This window comes from Diaphorina citri, unplaced genomic scaffold (assembly GCF_000475195.1).
Source record: "Diaphorina citri unplaced genomic scaffold, Diaci psyllid genome assembly version 1.1 scaffold352, whole genome shotgun sequence".
Lineage (NCBI taxonomy): Eukaryota > Metazoa > Arthropoda > Insecta > Hemiptera > Psyllidae > Diaphorina > Diaphorina citri.
In genome coordinates, this window is record NW_007377787.1 from 84,964 (window position 1) to 103,510 (window position 18,547).

Sequence of the window (18,547 nt, forward strand, 5' to 3'; positions counted from 1 at the left end):
GAAAACTAAGGAAAGTCTCATTTCTTATAGTATACTGCTTGGATGAGACCTAAAAGTTCCTTTATCACACTAGAAAAAGATCCTTCTTTCGTAGATTTCCTCTTTTGTAACTTTATCTTTATTATTTAGGTACCATAATGTTTATCTCAAAAGAGAAAGTAGTACTTATAGGTAGATAGATCTCAAGTTCATTGGCAAAGTCATGAAATCTGACGAATAAAAAAAATGGGGCTTTTATAGATTCTGTCATCAGGAAAGTCCAAATTTTAGGACAACAATTTTAGTGTATTAGCTTTAAGAGTAAAAACTATAACTGTCTGAGGGATCCCACCTAAATAAGGCCCTCATGAAGGTATTTACAAGGTGAAGGAAGAATTTTACCTATCAGGACAATAAGTAGGGGACAAAAAATGGTTGATTTGGACTATAGTGTGTCCAGATCAATGTGACAGCAAAAAAATAGGCATTGTTGCCAAACATGTCACATGTGCAATGGTATTAGAGAATCTCTAAAAGGGGAAGCTATATTGCACAGTGCTTCCTCCGACAGTGAAACAAAGTCAGGTAAGGCGATATCCACCTTACCTTAATGATAGAGAATCTCTAAAAGGGGAAGCTATATATTGCACAGTGCTTCCTCCGACAGTGAAACAAAGTCAGGTAAGGCGATATCCACCTTACCTGTTCTGGAATCCAACCTCTGAACTTAGAGCTACCTCTGCATTTTAGAAGAGAGAGTTTATCAAAAATAGACCTTTACCTCAATTGCAACAATCTACCTCTGCATTTTAAAAGAGAGAGTTTATCAAAAATAGACCTTTAAGGATTTCCTGCAATATGATTGGTTCCTTCATTTTTGGGTTGATGACTCATTGCTGTCACATTGATCTGGATGAACTATAGAGTAAAGTACTTGAAAAGGAGAGGTATTAGGGTTAGGAGGTATACAAAAAGAGAGGTACTTGGTATAGAGGAGAGGAAAGAGAAAGAGGAGGAAAAGAAGAAGGAGGAGGGGAAGAAGGAGAAGAAAGGAAAAGGAGGGGAAGATATTGTGTGAGAGTCACGCAAACTTGTTGCATAACGTTGGGGATGTTAATGATTGTTTCAATAGCACTCTAGTATGTTAGAGAGGGAGAGACTTGAACATTGTAATAGGAGTCAAGTGGTGGGAGGTAGAGAGATAGGGAGGAAGAAGACGTAAGAGGTAAGAAAGGGGAGGGGAAATGAAGGAGGAAGGGAAAGAGAGGGAGGGAATAGAGGTGGTAAACGTAAAAGGCCATGTATTGTATGGGTACATGTGGGTAGGAGGAGAGAGGTAAGAAAGGGGAGGGGACATGAAGGAGGAAGGGAAAGAGAGGGAGGGAATAGAGGTGGTAAACGTAAAAGGCCATGTATTGTATGGGTACATGTGGGTAGGAGGAGGAGGAAAAGGAGGAGGAAGAGGAGGAGGAGGAGGAGGAGGAGAATTAATTGAAGCGTTCTGAGTCCGAGCCCATTTCTAGAGGAATTTACGGTTAACATTCAATTATGTACTACGGGAAAAGGAGGAGGAGGAAGAGGAGGAGGAGGAGAATTAATTGAAGCGTTCTGAGTCCGAGCCCATTTCTAGAGGAATTTACGGTTAACATTCAATTATGTACTACGGCTACACCTCTAGCTAAAGATATAACCCACGCATACCCACGAGAATAGGGGTAGGGTACAGGTAGATATTTTATAGTAGGTAAGAATGTTTATGATAGTTTACCTAACTAACAGTGCAATAGTCCTAAACAAAAATGGATATCTTTCCCTATTTCTCTCCCATCCTCTCTCGTTTCATCCCTCCGTATCTACCATCTCTTACCTCAAATTTCCCTCCCATTCTCTAACGTCTTTCCCTATTTCTCTCCCATCCTCTGGCATTTTACCCCGCAAATTTCCCTTCCATCCTCTAGAATCCCTCCCATTTATCTCCATTTCCCTCAAATCCTCTACATTCTCCATTTCTCCTCGCTTAAATACCTTACCTCAAATTTCCCTCCCATTCTCTAACGTCTTTCCCTATTTCTCTCCCATCCTCTGGCATTTTACCCCTCAAATTTCACTTCCATCCTCTAGAATCCCTCCCATTTATCTCCATTTCCCTCAAACCCTCTACATTCTCCATTTCTCCTCCCTTAAATTTCCCTAACATCCTCTGACGTACCTCCCATTTCTCTCACACCCTCTACTTTCTCCTTATTTCTGTCCCATTCTCCGACATTCCTTCCCTCCCTCCCTTTTATTCCTATCGCATCCTCTAAAATTCCCTACCATTCTCTAACATTCCCTCCCTAGCATCCAACTCCCACTCACTCATTCTGATTGAATTGATTGAAAGTTATTTGACAGCAAAATAATCATTCCCCCAGATTCAAAGTCAATCATCAACATACGTACCTACTCTTTTGTTTAAAACTCAATTTATTCGCTGCAGATATAACCTAGATATAGATACCTGCCCACATGTTTTCTTCGAATATGAAAGCATAATAATATTTGTACCTACCTCTATCAAGTTTTTCTACATAGGTATCTACCTACCTGTTTTTAATTTAAACTGAAATTTAAATTTTAATGTGTAGATAGATTAATTTCCTTTTAAAAAGAGGTGCCTGGAGGTACCTAGCATAAAATAACCCTGCAAAATATTCCCCACCTTCTCTTTATCTATTTGACACTCACTCACCAAATTTCAGCACCAGATTTTCATTTTTATAAATGTTTATGAAACATTAATTTTGTAATGTTTATTCTCGTATGTATTCTGCTATTATTGATGTTCATTTCCCTCTCTCCCAATCCTTTCCCCTCCCATGGGAATGATGAAGAGGGGGAGGGAGGGGGCATGTGGAGGCAGGGCCGTCTACAGGATTTCAGCGAGGGGGGGGGAGAGGGCAAAAAAAATCCGAACATTGTGGCTTAAAGTTTGGAGGATACTCTAAATTTTGGGACGATACTTTTAGTATATTACTACATTTTGGAGAAAAAACCCCTGTGGGGCCCGGCCCCCTTGGCCATCCCTAAATACAGAGCCGTATTTAGGGATGGTATTTACATACCTAGTAGGTGTTACTTTTTCGTCAAATTTCGTCAAGGTGTAGGTAGGTTCAAACAGAAGTGTCAAAGCTCAAAGTTGTCAAACTTCGAAATGAGTGAGACAGAAAATTTGAACAGTAATAAAAGTCAAATTTCGACATGAGTGTTACTGAGAAAATTTGCCTTTTGAACAGTAATAAAAGTCCCAAAAAGGTTTTTGACACAGTAAGACGTTCATCAAGCGTGCCGGAAGGCGCGTAAACGTCAAGAGTTTGAAGCACCGCCCTATATTAACACGAAATGGACTTTGAAGTCACAAGGATAAAAGAATGAAAATTCCTACCTGTTTTAAAGATTGTCGATTGTCATTCCATGTTATTCTATCAGGAAATTTTACCCTATGTAGGTACAATTGTGCAAGAAGGTACTATACTGCGTAATACAAGCATGCACAGACCTATTATTAAAATTTTAACATGTTCACTCTTGTTCTCTACTTCATTTACTTTCCTTATTTTGTTCTTTTCCTCCTTCTTCACCTCCTCCCCATCCTCCTTGTTTGAAATAGGTAGAGCTGCCCCGAAATAGCTACCCCGAAAAATTAATAAAACAAAATAATGTTCAAGCAGAGGTCAACATTTACCTGTTACATGGTAAACTTTCGACCGAACATACTATGTACTGCATCCCCCCTCAAAACTTTGCTCTTGACAGTTTAAGAGTCCCTACACACGCATGGGTTATCGGTTGCCCCTTCCTGCCCTAAAAAAAACCATAAGTACCACTTCTCCCTCAACCCTCCCCCCACTCTACCCTAAAACCCCAAAAAAACAATTCAGCCACGTGATGACAAAATTTCCGAAATTTTTTCATAGCTTTTTTTTTTTCTCTTAGAGAGAAAATCCCTCGTATGTAGATTATTTACCCTCTTAAAAATCATATGGGACACGGATTTGTCCCCCAAATATTTTGAATATTGATTCTGAATAAACCTTTTTTCCCCCTTTCTTTCTTTTTTCCCCTTCTTCTGCCTCGAAAGGAAAAAAAAAACCCTCGTTTGACATTTTTTCGCATGTCGCAGTTAGGGTACCTACTGTTTCTCTCCCTCCCTCTCTCTCTCTCTCTCTCTGTATAGAAAGTGTGATGCTCACAGAATATGGAATATCTTGTGTACTTACATGGGAACCGACTGAATAAATTATAAATATTCTCTCTCACTCTCACACACAGGCAAAAAAAATCTGGTCTGAACATCACAGGACTTTCCCTATCCTATGGAATTGGTCTGAAAACCGCTAAAAAAGAAGTCAAAATACAGCCAACCGTTGCACCGATCTTAAGCAAAAGTATATCGTGTTCCATTCTTGTCGTATGTGAGAGCTGCTTACCAAATTTTAACTCTCTATTAAATGTAGCTTCTAGCTCGTACCGTTCGAGATAATTTGTTTACAGACAGACACACTCAGGGACCGATGGCTGAAACTTTGGATTTAGGCTCTAGGGAACTCAAAACGTGTTTTGGCACTAAAAACTGATCATCGAAAATTTCGTCAAAAATAATATTCTTTGTCCTGTTTTCAAAAAACAAAAAAAAAAAAAAAAAAAAAAAAAAAATGTGTGTTTCACCGCCATTTTTATTTCGTAGCAATGAAACAACTGCTACACGAGACGTATGTGGCCTGTATCGTAGTATGCCTCTCATCAGATGGGCGAGAAGAGACACAATACTTCCCATTTAGGTGCTGGTTCAACACGAGAACACCAGAAAGTAACCCGTTGAAATATTTGCAATCGAAAAACGAGTACAAATTTATGTCGATGGTGGGATTCGAACCCGGGACCTTCTGCATGGCAAGCAAGCGCGTTACCACTGGACCAACCTCCTTGGTACTCCCTCAGGATGCTGATGCAGTTAGCAATACTTTGAGTCAGCGTATGGATTACCTTAAAAATTCTGCCGTAGTTAGCAATAAGTTGACCATTTTGATTACCTTCAGCATGGATTCTCTTTGAATCAGGGTATGGGTTTTCTTTAAAATGCTGCTGCAGTTAGCAATATTTTGAGTTAGCGTACCTATGGATTTTCTTGGATCAGGGTATGGATTTCCTTAAAAATGGTGCTGCTGTTAGCAATAAGTTGATAATTTCGGTTCCCTTCAGGATGCTGCTGTAGGAAGAAATATTTTGCGTCAGCGGCGATCCACTTTGGATCAGGGTATGGATTTCCTTAAAAAATGCTGCTGCTGTTAGCAATAAGTTGATAATTTCGGTTCCCTTCAGGATGCTGCTGTAGGAAGAAATATTTTGCGTCAGCGGCGATCCACTTTTCCTTTAGTGTGTTGATGCAGTTAGCGATATCTGCGATATCTTGATCATTTCGAATCCCTTCAGCATGGTGATACATTCCGTTTGCTTCTAGTACGCACATAGCATTTTCCGTTAATGTGATGTCGATATGTTGATCATTTCGAATCCCTTCAGCATGGTGATACATTCCGTTTGCTTCTAGTACGCACATAGCATTTTCCGTTAATGTGATGTTGCTTCAGCATTTCCTACTGCTTATGCAGGTATACCCACGTAACATTGGTCTAATTAATTGGATAGACACCAGTGTTACATCAAAGATAAGTGCCATGCAATACTAAGAACACAAAATTGTCACACGGTGCAGAAGACTGGCCTTTGAAAGTAACCGAAGATACCCAGACTGCCTAGCCCCCAGCGTCAGTTATTGCTGACAAGGTGGACGCACCTAGGGCCGCTTAAGCCATTTTAATAAGTACACATTCCATACTCGTGCTCTTTTGATTTATTATTTGATAATTAGTAGCCGCTAGCTGCAGTTTTTGAAAAACGAAAAGCTAGCTAAACATCTGAAGTTCTGCGAATTTCATAATGTTATAACAGACTTTCTCAGAGACTTTCAATTAGAGTCAGAACTCAGGATTCAAAGAGATATTCTTCTAATTTTCCTAGTTCCTTTTCCTAGAACTTTCGTAGTACTATTAGCTTTCATCAAATTTGCCCTCCTAATAAGTTCGTTTTCTCTTAGCTTTCCGGATTCGTTTACCTCATTTTCCTTATTAGCGTTATTCTTCAAGTTTTGACTTTTCCCTTTGTAACAAGTGTAACTTTGCTTCCCTTTCAGTTTTCTTGAGTCCTTCAACCATGAATACATTGCGGTTGTATTAGCCACTTTGATGGCAAGTTGTGCATTATTAAACCCCCGCTTATCCTTCCCAACCTCCCTGTCTCCTCCCTTTTAATCCTTCCCTCCCTCTCTCCTCCCTTTTTATCTTTTCTCAGTCCCTTTTCCTCTCCCTTTCTCTTTCTGTATTATGTATACGGTACTTTTGGCACATCCACTAAAAATGCTACCTTTTCTGTCTCTCCACATCTCAGCACTTTTAAAATTTTTAATCTATGTATTTTTCCTAATTTTCTTTTATTAGGTGCTGTTTTTTCTACCCACCTCTTTCTGTTTTCATATTATTAGGTATTTGTTGTTTTTTACTCTTTTCTTATACATATTTTGTTTGTTTTGTTCTCAGTGACATAAAGAAGCGAGAAGAAGAACAAGATACACAGGTAAGCAGTGTGTTCCCATATTATAACAATATGCTAGGCGAAAGATGATTTGAAAACATTCAAAGTCGGTGAACCTCTCCATAAGTCCCATGACCTAGAACTGAGGTGTTACGTTTTGGCCCCCTTGTATTCGTTACCATACGTTTTCTTTTCCTCCCCAGGGATGAATTCGTAAAATGCCAAGAGCTCAATTTACCAATTTCCCCTCCCTTCACACTTGACTTTCCCCTCCATTGGCGCTATGAATGAATAAGCGGATGAACATAAGAATTTGAGAGCTGGATCATAACTTCTAAACTACAGCTGATATAACATATAACATCTCTAGTAGCGCGGTCAAACTTTCTTGACTTGGCGGGGCGGAGCACTCCTTAATATTGCTATAGTTCCTGTACTAGTGGACGGATGAACATAAGAATTTGAGAGCTGGATCATAACTTCTAAACTACAGCTGATATAACATCTCTAGTAGCGCGGTCAAACTTTCTTGACTTGGCGGGGCGGAGCACTCCTTAATATTGCTATAGTTCCTGTACTAGTGGATAGAGTGCGTTTCAGGCTGATTGGTTGATTTTAAACATTTTAGCCAATCAAATTGCTTAATCGTTTAACTTGAGCCAAGTTTATTTTCAACTTTTTCAACTTTTTTTGCAAGATTTCAACTTTTGAGTTTCAACTTTTTTTGCAAGATTTTCCAGAACTCTTCCACTCAATCAAAGACAGTTTTCCCGCCAACGACGATAAGAAAATACTTCCGCTGTGTTTCCTCTACATACAACTCTTAAGAGTCTCTCCTCTCTTGTTTTCTTTTCGACTAACAAGCCTATTGGAAGGCCAAAGGCCTGTAAGGATTTCAGAGGACTTTTAAAAGCCATGATTCAGGGCCACACATAACTAAACTTTTGGAGAAGAGAAACCTTCGTTACTAAGTTGTCTGAAGTAAAAGTTTAATTCTGACAGAATAAAAGAAAATTAATCCAGATACAATTACAAAATACAGTAAGTAGTACTGTCTTTTCTCCCTTTTCGTCAGATTTTTCTTTCCATTTCTTACTCTCTCTCCCTCCCTCTCTCCATTGTCTTCTTTCGTTATTTCTCTCCCTCTTACTCCCTCTATTGTTTCTCCCTTTCTCTCTCCCTCTTTTTCTTACTTATCTTTCCTTCTTTCGTATTTTCTCTCTATCCTTCTTTCGTTTTTTTTTTTTTCTTTTCTGTCTCTCCTTCTTCCATATTTCTTTCTGAACCTTTTTTCTCATTCTCTCCTTCTTTCTTCTTTTCTCTCTTCAACTCAATAGCCCAATACACAGAGAAAGGAAGAAAAAAATACAATGGGGTTTCTATTTCATGTTCTCATAATATTTCATCTTGTTTTACCAGGAAAAAATCTGGTGTGAACATCACACGACTTTCCTTATCCTATTGAATGATGCTTATTTGAGTGTTCTTTTACCCTAACTTTTACATTCTGAGAAAATAAGAAACGAATGTTTACCGTTTTCATTTACTCAAGAGTACTTTGGACTAGTCGCTGCCAAGGCGAAAAGGGAATACCTTTCAAATGGATCGCTCACAAACACAAATCAATGAACATTTTAAATTTTATCTTTTTCTTTTGTACTATTGTTTAATATTATTCTTGCTCAATAATGTTAAAAATAAAGTACTTAAAAAAAAAGAAAAGAGAGAGAGAGAGAGAGAGAAAGAACGGTCTACGCCACCTTGTTTCGAGATGATTGGAGTTTAAGGTTAGGAGTTACATGCGGATGAACAGAACACTGTTAACATAAATTTTCAATGTCTATCAACTTGTTTTGCACTTAATACAAAACGTTACGACATAAAATCATAACTAATTATTCAAAATTGAATACAACGTCGGTGAATTCCCGACTTTCTTTTTCCTCCTCTTCCTTCCTCTTCATCCTGCTTCTTCCCTTTTTTTGTCTTCTTCTTCTTCTTCTTCTTCTTCTTCTTCTCCTCCTCCTTCTCGTTCTTCTTTTTCATCTTCCTTGTCTTATTATTAAATTTCGTTACAAAGGTATGCTTGTATCCCCCAGGGTCCGAATATAAATGTTTCAATAGGGCAAATTAAAATAATGGCACTTAGTAGAGTCCCAGTTTCTTCAGAAGATGTACATAGTTGGTATAGCCGTCATGCGTCATTTGGAGTCCAGGATGGAAGCGCCACCATTTTGAATCAGGATGAAACCGATTTGAAGTAGCCTGTTCTTAGGTATTACTTTCAATAATCTTCCCACCAACCACAGATTTCAAATCGGTCGATCCGTTCTCTCGTGAAAAGAGGAGCAAACATACAGACAGAAAAAAAAGTCACATGAAATTGTCCCAGTTCCCATTCTCTCTCTCTCTCTCCCTCTCTCTCTCTATTTTACAATGCTCTATTTTTGATTTGAGTTCATAAACATAACACCAATATTCATTCCATTGTTTTCCAGAAATAAATCACATCAAAATAATTTTTCCATCATAGAGATCTGTAGGTTGAAATATCTTTTCTGTCTCTCCTTCTTCCATATGATTTCTTTCTGAACCTTTTTTCTCATTCTCTCCTTCTTTCTTCTTTTCTCTCTTCCTCCCTCTGTCTCTCTTCCTTACCAACAGCTCTGGGAATTTCACAGTAAGCGCCACATCATTGTGTTGTCTCTACAAAGTCGGAGGGATGGGACATTTTCTCTCCCTCTCCGACGTTTCTATACGGTCTTATAAATAGTTAAAAGTAAACAGTCCCACTTGAGGGACTTTTCGGAGGGAAAAAAGTGGAATTCTTCCCAAGTAATTTTGCCTCCTCCTGAATGAATAATGATGTGTTGAGTTAGTTTTTGATGGTGGGGAATTTCGTCAGACTTTTTCCCTCTGCTATTTTTACTTTCCATTACCTACCTATATGTATTAGGTACCTATTGTGCACCTGTGTGTTGAGAAAAAATTGAAAAAGAAGAAAAAAAACGTCAGCTGTGATAAGTGAAGAAAAAATGTCAGAAAATTAAGTAACTCCATGTTTTAGTATACAGATTTACAAACAGGTCCCGTCAGCTGTGATAAGTGAAGAAAAAATGTCAGAAAATTAAGTAACTCCATGTTTTAGTATACAGATTTACAAACAGGTCCGCCTATATTAGGTGTGTTGAGAAAAAATTGAAAAAGAAGAAAAAAACGTCAGCTGTGATAAATGAAGAAAAAAAGTCAGAAAATTAAGTAACTCCATGTTTTAGTATACAGATTTACAAACAGGTCCTTGAAAGTTGTGTGATGTTCACAGCAGAAGTCAGAAAATTAAGTAACTCCATGTTTTAGTATACAGATTTACAAACAGGTCCTTGAAAGTTGTGTGATGTTCACAGCAGATTTTTTTTCTCCTTTTTGCAGAGACTTTTACATAATTGAGCACTGCCTGACTGTAAGCACCTGGATATTATGTTCGCTTATGTTCACATGAATCATGTAGGAGTCTGTGGAGTAACGCTTGTATGTTTATGAGTTTTCCAGTTTTCTAGCTAAGCGTCCCCTCTTGTTCTTGTTCTCTTCTTCTTCTTCGTTCACTTCTTCTTCTCCTCCTACTCCTCCTCCTCCTTCTTCTTTTTCTTCTTCTTACTTCTCCCCCTACTCTTTTTTTCATTAGTGTAAATGTACCTACCTATTTGTCCTATTTTCATTATTTTGCTTTATGCACGTCACATTGTCACAACTTCAGAGTCAGAACTTTATGTAAAGTTATTTAGTAGAGAACTGTTGTAAGGAGGCTTCTTCTTTGTTCACTTCTTCTTCTCCTCCTACTCCTCCTCCTCCTTCTTCTTTTTCTTCTTCTTACTTCTCCCCCTACTCCTCCTCCTCCTTCTTCTTTTTCTTCTTCTTACTTCTCCCCCTACTCTTTTTTTCATTAGTGTAAATGTACCTACCTATTTTCATTACCTATTTTGTTTTATGCACGTCACATTGTCACAACTTCAGAGTCAGAACTTTATGTAAAGTTATTTAGTAGAGAACTGTTGTAAGGAGGCAAAGTTAATGGTTCAACTATTCATACCTAGTTATTTACGGTAGCAGATTCATTATTTTGTGGCATGGCACAACTTTAGTCAGAACTTTATGTAAAATTCTTTAGATAAAGAACTTTGCAAAGTAGGCGGGGAAGAGGACAAGAGAGGAAAAAGCCCAGCCGTTCCGAGAACGAACCTTATTTGTTCAGGATAATGTTCACCCCGGGGGTGGAAATCGGACCGAGCGCTTACAAGTTACAAGGCAGGCGCGCCACCATCCAACTAGGCAGGTGATTCAGAGTTTGGTAGAGAGGAAAAGAAAGGTCAAACAAGGGGAAAAAAGATAAAGGGGGGGGAGATATATAAATGGGACGGCCGAAAGGGGTTTTGTGTTTTTCACCAGGGAGGGCCCACGGGGCTTTCTCAATGGGTCATAAAATTTGGCCCTCAATTTGGACCCGCTGCCCTACGAGTTCAAACCATTAGGGTGACTTGAAAAGTCATATTAAAAAGAAATTGGTTGGGAGAATACAAGAAAGAGGAGAAGGAGGAGGAGTAAAGAAGGGAAGAGAAAAATAGAGGGCGAAGAGGAAGTGATAAAGAGAACAATAAAGAGATAAAGTAAGGTAAAGGGGAAGATAAAATAAAGAGGAGAGGAAAGAAAGATACGGGAGGAGGAAGGGACAAAGGATGGGAAGAGTATGAAAAGGAGACGAGGAAAAAAGGACGAAAAGAGGAAGAGAAAAAATAAAAAGGAAGAGAGAGAGAGAGAGAGCGAGAGAGAGGCATAAGGGTTTATTTCGCATTTGGCCATTCAAAATATTCAAAGCCAGAAAGAGTAAAAGAGGTACCTAATTCCGAGAAAACTTGAAACTTGCCTGAAACTTTTCAGCCTCTTGAGAGTGGCTTGTAGACAATCATTTTTATTATTTGAAGAAAAAGAGCCCAACACTTATGATCCCATGTTTTTTTTCTCAATTTTATTATTATTATTATTATTATTTTATAAGCGGCTTATTGGTAAAGTTATAGTCGTAGAAGAAAAAGAAAAATTCTGTTGGTCCTCATTTTTCCTGCTCCATGACTTTGAAACACCACCCAAGTAAGCGCAACTGATCTATTGGCGGCTTTTCTTTTTAGATGAAAAATAATGTCTGTGATTTTCGGACCATAATACACTCTAAAGTAGGAACCTCTCATTAATAAATAAATAAATGTCTTTCTTTGTGTTACTATATCACAACTTTGGTGCTCACTGCAGCATTGTAGGATTTTTTCCAAATACATATATCGCAATAATCCAGCTCAGTAGTACTGAGAAGTCCTTTTTCGTCTGGAGTTTCAATAAAGTCTCGTTTTTTGTTACAATGGTAATTCTCAGAATAAACTCAATAGGGTTTCTTTCTTGTGTTTTATTTATTTAAGAAGTTTCCATTTATTTGTTATTCGGTACAAATCTCTCAATAGAAATAAATATTCAACAAATATTATACCCATCCACTGGTGAACCCATCCGATTGTTTTCTCACCACACACGTTCCGACGGTGACGGTCTGACAGACCGCGGTCCGTGAGACCCAGGTCTGTCAGACAGTGTGAGTGGCCGACCTTACTGTACTTACGTGAAGTTGACCCCTCCCACATTGTGACTCTAGAGACTAACCAACCAATCAGACAGGCAAGTCTTGCACTGCAGGAAGCTGACGGGACCTGGAAAATGGAACGAAGTTTTGCAGTTACAAAAGGGTAAACTTTGTGAATTGGACACCTTAACTATATTAAATTTGGATAATACAAACCATTTTAACATGAAAAGATGAAGAAAGTTAATATGATTACCCGTTCATTTTGAAAAATAAAACTACTCACTACAAAAGGGTAAACTTTGTGAATTGGACACCTTAACTATATTTGGATAATACAAGCCATTTTAACATGAAAAGATGAAGAAAGTTAATATGATTACCCGTTCATTTTGAAAAATAAAACTACTCACTTGTATTTTCTTCCTTGAAAATATCAATAAAAAATATACTTGACATGTTTCAAAAATATCGATTGACCATAGTGTTAATTAACGACTGAAGTGTTATCTTAAACTTTCTCGCTTTGAGTTCATAGGTCGTCTCGACAAATTTCAAGATTTGTGTGAGAAAATGTGAAAATAATCCCCCAAAAACCAGTTTTTTTGGCTTTATGGTTTTCTGGACAAAATTTGCACCACCATTTTCGTGTTCCTGTTAAAAAAGACCTTTCATTTGATATATAGGTCGACCAGGTTTGGATAAGTCCTTCTATGGGGATAGACAGAGTGACAGACAGACAGACGACACCAAAGCGAATACAATAGTCCGTGTCCGTCCCTTATACCTTTGTATTACTATTGTAATAATAAAGGAAGGACGGACTAAAAAATCTATTTTTTTTTTAATCATTTTTTATCTAATATAAAAATGAATGTGTGTGTGTGTGTGTGTGTGTGTATGTGTGTGTGTGTGTGTGTGTGTGTGTGTATAGTGTTAATATCAAAAGCCTTGCATATGTCTACACGCTAACTACTTGTTTACTATTGGACCTAAGCCAGATGAAGACAGAGTCTGCATTAAACCAAGTGAAAGAAATCCTCATATGACTAACTCATTTCTTCTAACAAATACTGGCAGAAACTGAGCTCTTATAAATGATGTACACACTAGACATAAGTCAAACATTTTAGAAATATGAACGTATTTCTTCTAACAAATACTGACAGAAACTGAGCTCTTATAAATGATGTACACACTAGACATAAGTCAAACATTTTAGAAATATGAACGAAAACATTTTCAGCTTAGTGCGGCTCTTGGAAAAAAAGTCCAGAAAAATACCGAAATTTCCACATGGCTGGGCCAAATTTAGGTACCTTGAAGTTAGGTGCTACGTCTGGAGTGGGGATTAGTGAACTAGTGCCTTTTTGTGTTCAGTTTAGCCTTACTTTATTATGTGACTTTTTTCAGAGTCAACATGGTTGAACCAATGAGATTCCGCTTTGGACACACTTGCTCCACAAAGCGGAATCTCACAATCTCATTGGTTCAACCATGTTGACCACAAAAAAGTCACATAACAAAATACAGCTTTTCAGTAGTTGTGATTTCAATTTTTTCAGAAAAATTAAAAAGTACCTAAGCAAGGCTTTTATTTTATTTATTTCTTCATCTGGCAACAGTGACAACACTGTTCACTCCCAACACAAGCTGACCCGAGGTCGTCAATATTTGAAAAGGACAACAAGATATGAAGTTTACAGCAAATCCTGTGAGGAGAGAGAGAGAGAGAGAGAGAGGGAGGGAGGGAGGGAGAAAATGTAGAGGGGAAAGAAAATAGGAGAGAGATAGAAGGTTAAAAGAGGGGGAGGGAGGGAGGGAGAAAATGTAGAGGGGAAAGAAAATAGGAGAGAGATAGAAGGTTAAAAGAGGGAGAGAAAGAGAGAGAGAATCTAGAGGAGGGGAATCCAGTTAGAGAAAATCTGAAGGAGGGGGAGGGAGGGAGAAAATGTAGAGGGGAAAGAAAATAGAAGGAGAGAGATAGAAGGTTAAAAGAGGGAGAGAAAGAGAGAGAGAGAATCTAGAGGAGGGGAATCCAGTTAGAGAAAATCTGAAGGAGGGGAAAGAAAATAGAGAGAGAGAGAGAGAGAGAAGACTATATACCAAATTTAAAGTCTCTAGCTCATACCGTTCCCGAGATATTGTTAAATTACAGCGAAAACCGCCAAAAAGCGGTAAAATGCCGTCAAGCGTTGCACCGGTCTTAACCAAAAGTTTAATGTCGCATCCTTGTCACATTTCACAGCTACATACCAAATTTTAAGTCTCTAGCTCTTACCGTTCTCGAGATATTTTGTTTACAGACAGACAGAAGGACAGACAGACAAACGGACCAATGGCTAAAACTTTGGATTTAGGCTCTAGGCTAGGGACCTCAAAACGTGTTTTGGCACTATAAACTGACCATCGAAAATTTGATCCGATTACATTACTTTCCTTTCTATAGGATAAGGAAAGTAAAAATCAGAAAATGGTATCACATAACCATAATATATGGTAGGTCAACGTGGCTATATCGACCATTTGCTCCAGTCACAGTACGTTCAATGGACACTGGACATCTCCACGAATGTTTTGTATGTTGCACATTGCATACTCAAATAGTTACGTCCATTTGCTCCAGTCACAGTACGTTCAATGGACACTGGACATCTCCACGAATGTTTTGTATGTTGCACATTGCATACTCAAATAGTTACACGGCGTTCATACAAATCGTTCATAGTCACTCGTTAACTCAAAACTCTTGAAAGGTTACCTTGAACCTTGTATCCTTGTAAGTTGTAGGTACTAAACACGTAAACACTAGGTCACGATTTGAGGTGAGAGGTCTATTCATCGGAAGCTTTTTTCTTCACTCCATGGCGTAGTGGTCACTGCGCTCGCCTTGCACGCGGGAGACCCGGGTTCGATTCCCAAATGATTGATTCCGTGACTGGCTGTTGCGGGGCCCACTCAGCCTCGTGAGGAAAATGAGTAGCTATGACGTATAAATGCGCATAGTCTTCTTCTTCCCTTCCTCTCTCTTCTTCCCTAATCTTTTTCGTCGCAGTTTTCTTTTATTACATCTTTGGAAAATTTTATTTTTGAGGGTCACGGTCGATGTGATGGTCTGAGAGACCTGGGTCGAGACTCAGACCGCCTAACATGACGGGTAAAGCTTCCGACTTCATTCTTCAGACCGTCTGAGAGGTGAGAGGCCTATTCATCGGAAGCTTTTTCCTTCACTCACTGCAATATCGAAGTTTTCTTTCAGTTCTCCTCTCACAGATCCGTTAGTTAACACAATTACAGATAATTCTCCCCAAGGGGATGACACAAATACGTCCACGTAAGTAATGGAAAGAAGGAAAAGGGGAAACGAAGTGAGGCGGGGGAGAAAATACCTTGAACCTTGTATCCTTGTAAGTTGTAGGTACTAAACACGTAAACACTAGGTCACGAGTTAAGGTGAGAGGCCTATTCATCGGAAGCTTTTTCCTTCACTCGCTGCAATATCGAAGTTTTCTTTCAGTTCTCCTCTCACAGATCCGTTAGTTAATATAATTACAGACAATTCTCCCCAAGGGGATGACACAAATACGTCCACGTAAGTAATGGAAAGAAGGAAAAGGGGAAACGAAGTGAGGCGGGGGAGAAAATAAGATAAATAATAAAAACAAAAAAGCTCCAAGTACAGTGTACAAAATGGAACAGTTTTTAAAAGGAAAATGGAGGAAATAGAAACACAAAACATACTGCGGGGAAGAATGTGGAAGTGGACGGGACGGTACAAATTATTGTGAAGGAGCGAAACACAGATGGAATGAAAAGCAAGAGGAAAGAAGAACAGGAAGGGGAAAAACAAAGTAGAAGAAGGAATAGGAGAGGAAGAAGAAGAAGGAGGAGAAAGAATCAAGTAGAAGAAAAGAACCAGAAGACGAAGGCGAAGTAAAAGACGTGCAAGAAAGGAAGAAGGAAAAGAAGAAATTTGAGGAGAAGGAAGAAATGAAGAAGAAGAAGAAGAAGAAGAAGAAGAAGAAGAAGAAGAAGAAGGAGGAGAAAGAATCAAGTAGAAGAAAAGAACAAGAAGACGAAGGCGAAGTAAAAGACGTGCTAGAAAGGAAGAAGGAAAAGAAGAAATTTGAGGAGAAGGAAGAAATGAAGAAGAAGAAGAAGAAGAAGAAGAAGAAGAAGAAGAAGAAGTTTTCTGATTAATTTAGCTATCAAAAGGAATTTCATCTGCAACTATGACAGCCGAACCAAAAATAATAAATTTAATTTGTAAAATTCTAATTTAATATTATTTCATTTTATTTTTTCTATACAGGTAGGGCAGTTTTTTTTACTACTGCTAATAAAAAAAAAGGGAGGAAGCAGGTACTTATTTTCTTCTTTATTTTTCTTTTACTGCTCTTCTCATTTCCTTATTTACTTTTTTGTTTATTATTTATTTCTCTCGTTTTTATATTTGCCCATTTCTTGCTTTTTTTTTCCTCTCTCTTTTTAATTTCCTCATTTTTTCTCTCTTAATACCTACATACTTTCCTCCATTTTTACCTTTTGGTGGACGGGACGGTACAAATTATTGTGAAGAAGCGAAACACAGATGGAATGAAAAGCAAGAGGAAAGAAGAACAAGAAGGGGAAAAACAAAGTAGAAGAAGGAATAGGAGAGGAAGAGGAAGAAGAAGGAGGAGAAAGAATCAAGTAGAAGAAAAGAACAAGAAGACGAAGGCGAAGTAAAAGACGTGCTAGAAAGGAAGAAGGAAAAGAAGAAATTTGAGGAGAAGGAAGAAATGAAGAAGAAGAAGAAGAAGAAGAAGAAGCCCCCTCCTAATACGGTCCTTTGGCATTATTTTAGCCACCTTTTGTGATTAATTTATGTAGATCATTTTACCTACCCTTTGTGATTATTTTACCTACCTTTTGGGATTATTTAAGCTACCTTTTCTGATTGAAAAGAAGAAGAAACAAGGAAAGACGGAGACGAAGAAGGAGCGAAAATGAAAACTGAAAGACAAACTGTGATGGCGAAAGCATTGTTTTGCTCTTTGGGGAGTTTTCGACTAAGTAAACCGTTGTTTCGTGTCTTGGGGGTCCAAAACACAGAGCATTAGAAGATTTGCATAGCAAGCTGGGTATTAGAAAAGCGAATGGTGTGACTCAGAAAAGCGTTTTGCTAAACCGGGAGCCTTGGGAAGGCAATGGAAACTCTGGACGAAAATCTGGGGACAAAAAGCGAATGGTGTGACTCAGAAAAGCGTTTTGCTAAACCGGGAGCCTTGGGAAGGCAATGGAAACTCTGGACGAAAATCTGGGGACATGGTGGGTCCAGAGGAAGCTTGTCGTACAGAAGGTCCTGGGTTGGATGACCATTATCTACAAAACATATTTGCATTCGACTACAAAAAAGGTATTTTAACCGGTTGCTTTCTTATTTCTCCCATCTAATAAGGGACATCTATCCATCTACAAAACATATTTGCATTCGACTACAAAAAAGGTATTTTAACCGGTTGCTTTCTTATTTCTTCCATCTAATAAGGGACATATCTATAGATCTCTATTCTAAGGCTTCATTAAAGTCACACATTCCAATAAAAATCCAGGGAACAAGGTAACAAATAAGGACCTTATAATAATACGTAGGTATCGATAAAATATCTTAAATTTGTATGTATGCGCCCTTTTTTGGCCCAAATATCGACCCTTTTACAAAGAATCTGAATAAGGTCTTCCATTAACTATGTACTTATTAGCGACTGGTGTGAACATAACCCTTTATCATACTCGTAATCCAACGGACATCTATAGATCTCTATTCTAAGGCTTCATTTAAAGTCACACATTCCAATAAAAATCCAGGGAACAAGGTAACAAATAAGGACCTTATAATAATACGTATGTAGGTATCGATAAAATATATTAAATTTGTATGTATGCGCCCTTTTTTGGCCCGAATATCGACCCTTTTACAAAGAATCTGAATAAGGTGTTCCATTAACTATGTACCTATTAGCGACTGACTGGTGTGAACATAACCCTTTATCATACTCGTAATCCAACTCTTCAGCGGCGTGAACATAGCCAGACCTTTATTATCAATAGAGATGTTATTTATTACCTTATGGCCGGTTTCACCAACTCGAAGATTTCACTCGAGAGATTTTAGCCTTTACCTTTTTTCTCCATTTCTCTCCGCTTTCTCTCTTTTTTTCACCCTCCCCACCCGATTTCTCTCCTTCTGATTTTCTAGTTCTCGTAGAGTTTTCTTGAGAAAAAGAAGAAGGAAAAGGGAAAAAACTTTTTTTTTTATCTCCGATTTGCACA

At 38.3% G+C, this 18,547-nt stretch overlaps 1 long non-coding RNA gene across 1 annotated transcript; it reads right to left on the reverse strand.

Annotated features, from left to right (window-relative positions):
* Positions 1 to 1,548: 1,548 nt before the first annotated feature.
* Positions 1,549 to 2,418, reverse strand: LOC113466893. Its single transcript, XR_003391155.1, has 2 exons — positions 2,010 to 2,418; positions 1,549 to 1,846 (listed from the first exon to the last, which is right to left on the reverse strand). It is a non-coding gene; the product is annotated as an uncharacterized LOC113466893 (long non-coding RNA).
* Positions 2,419 to 18,547: the final 16,129 nt, after the last annotated feature.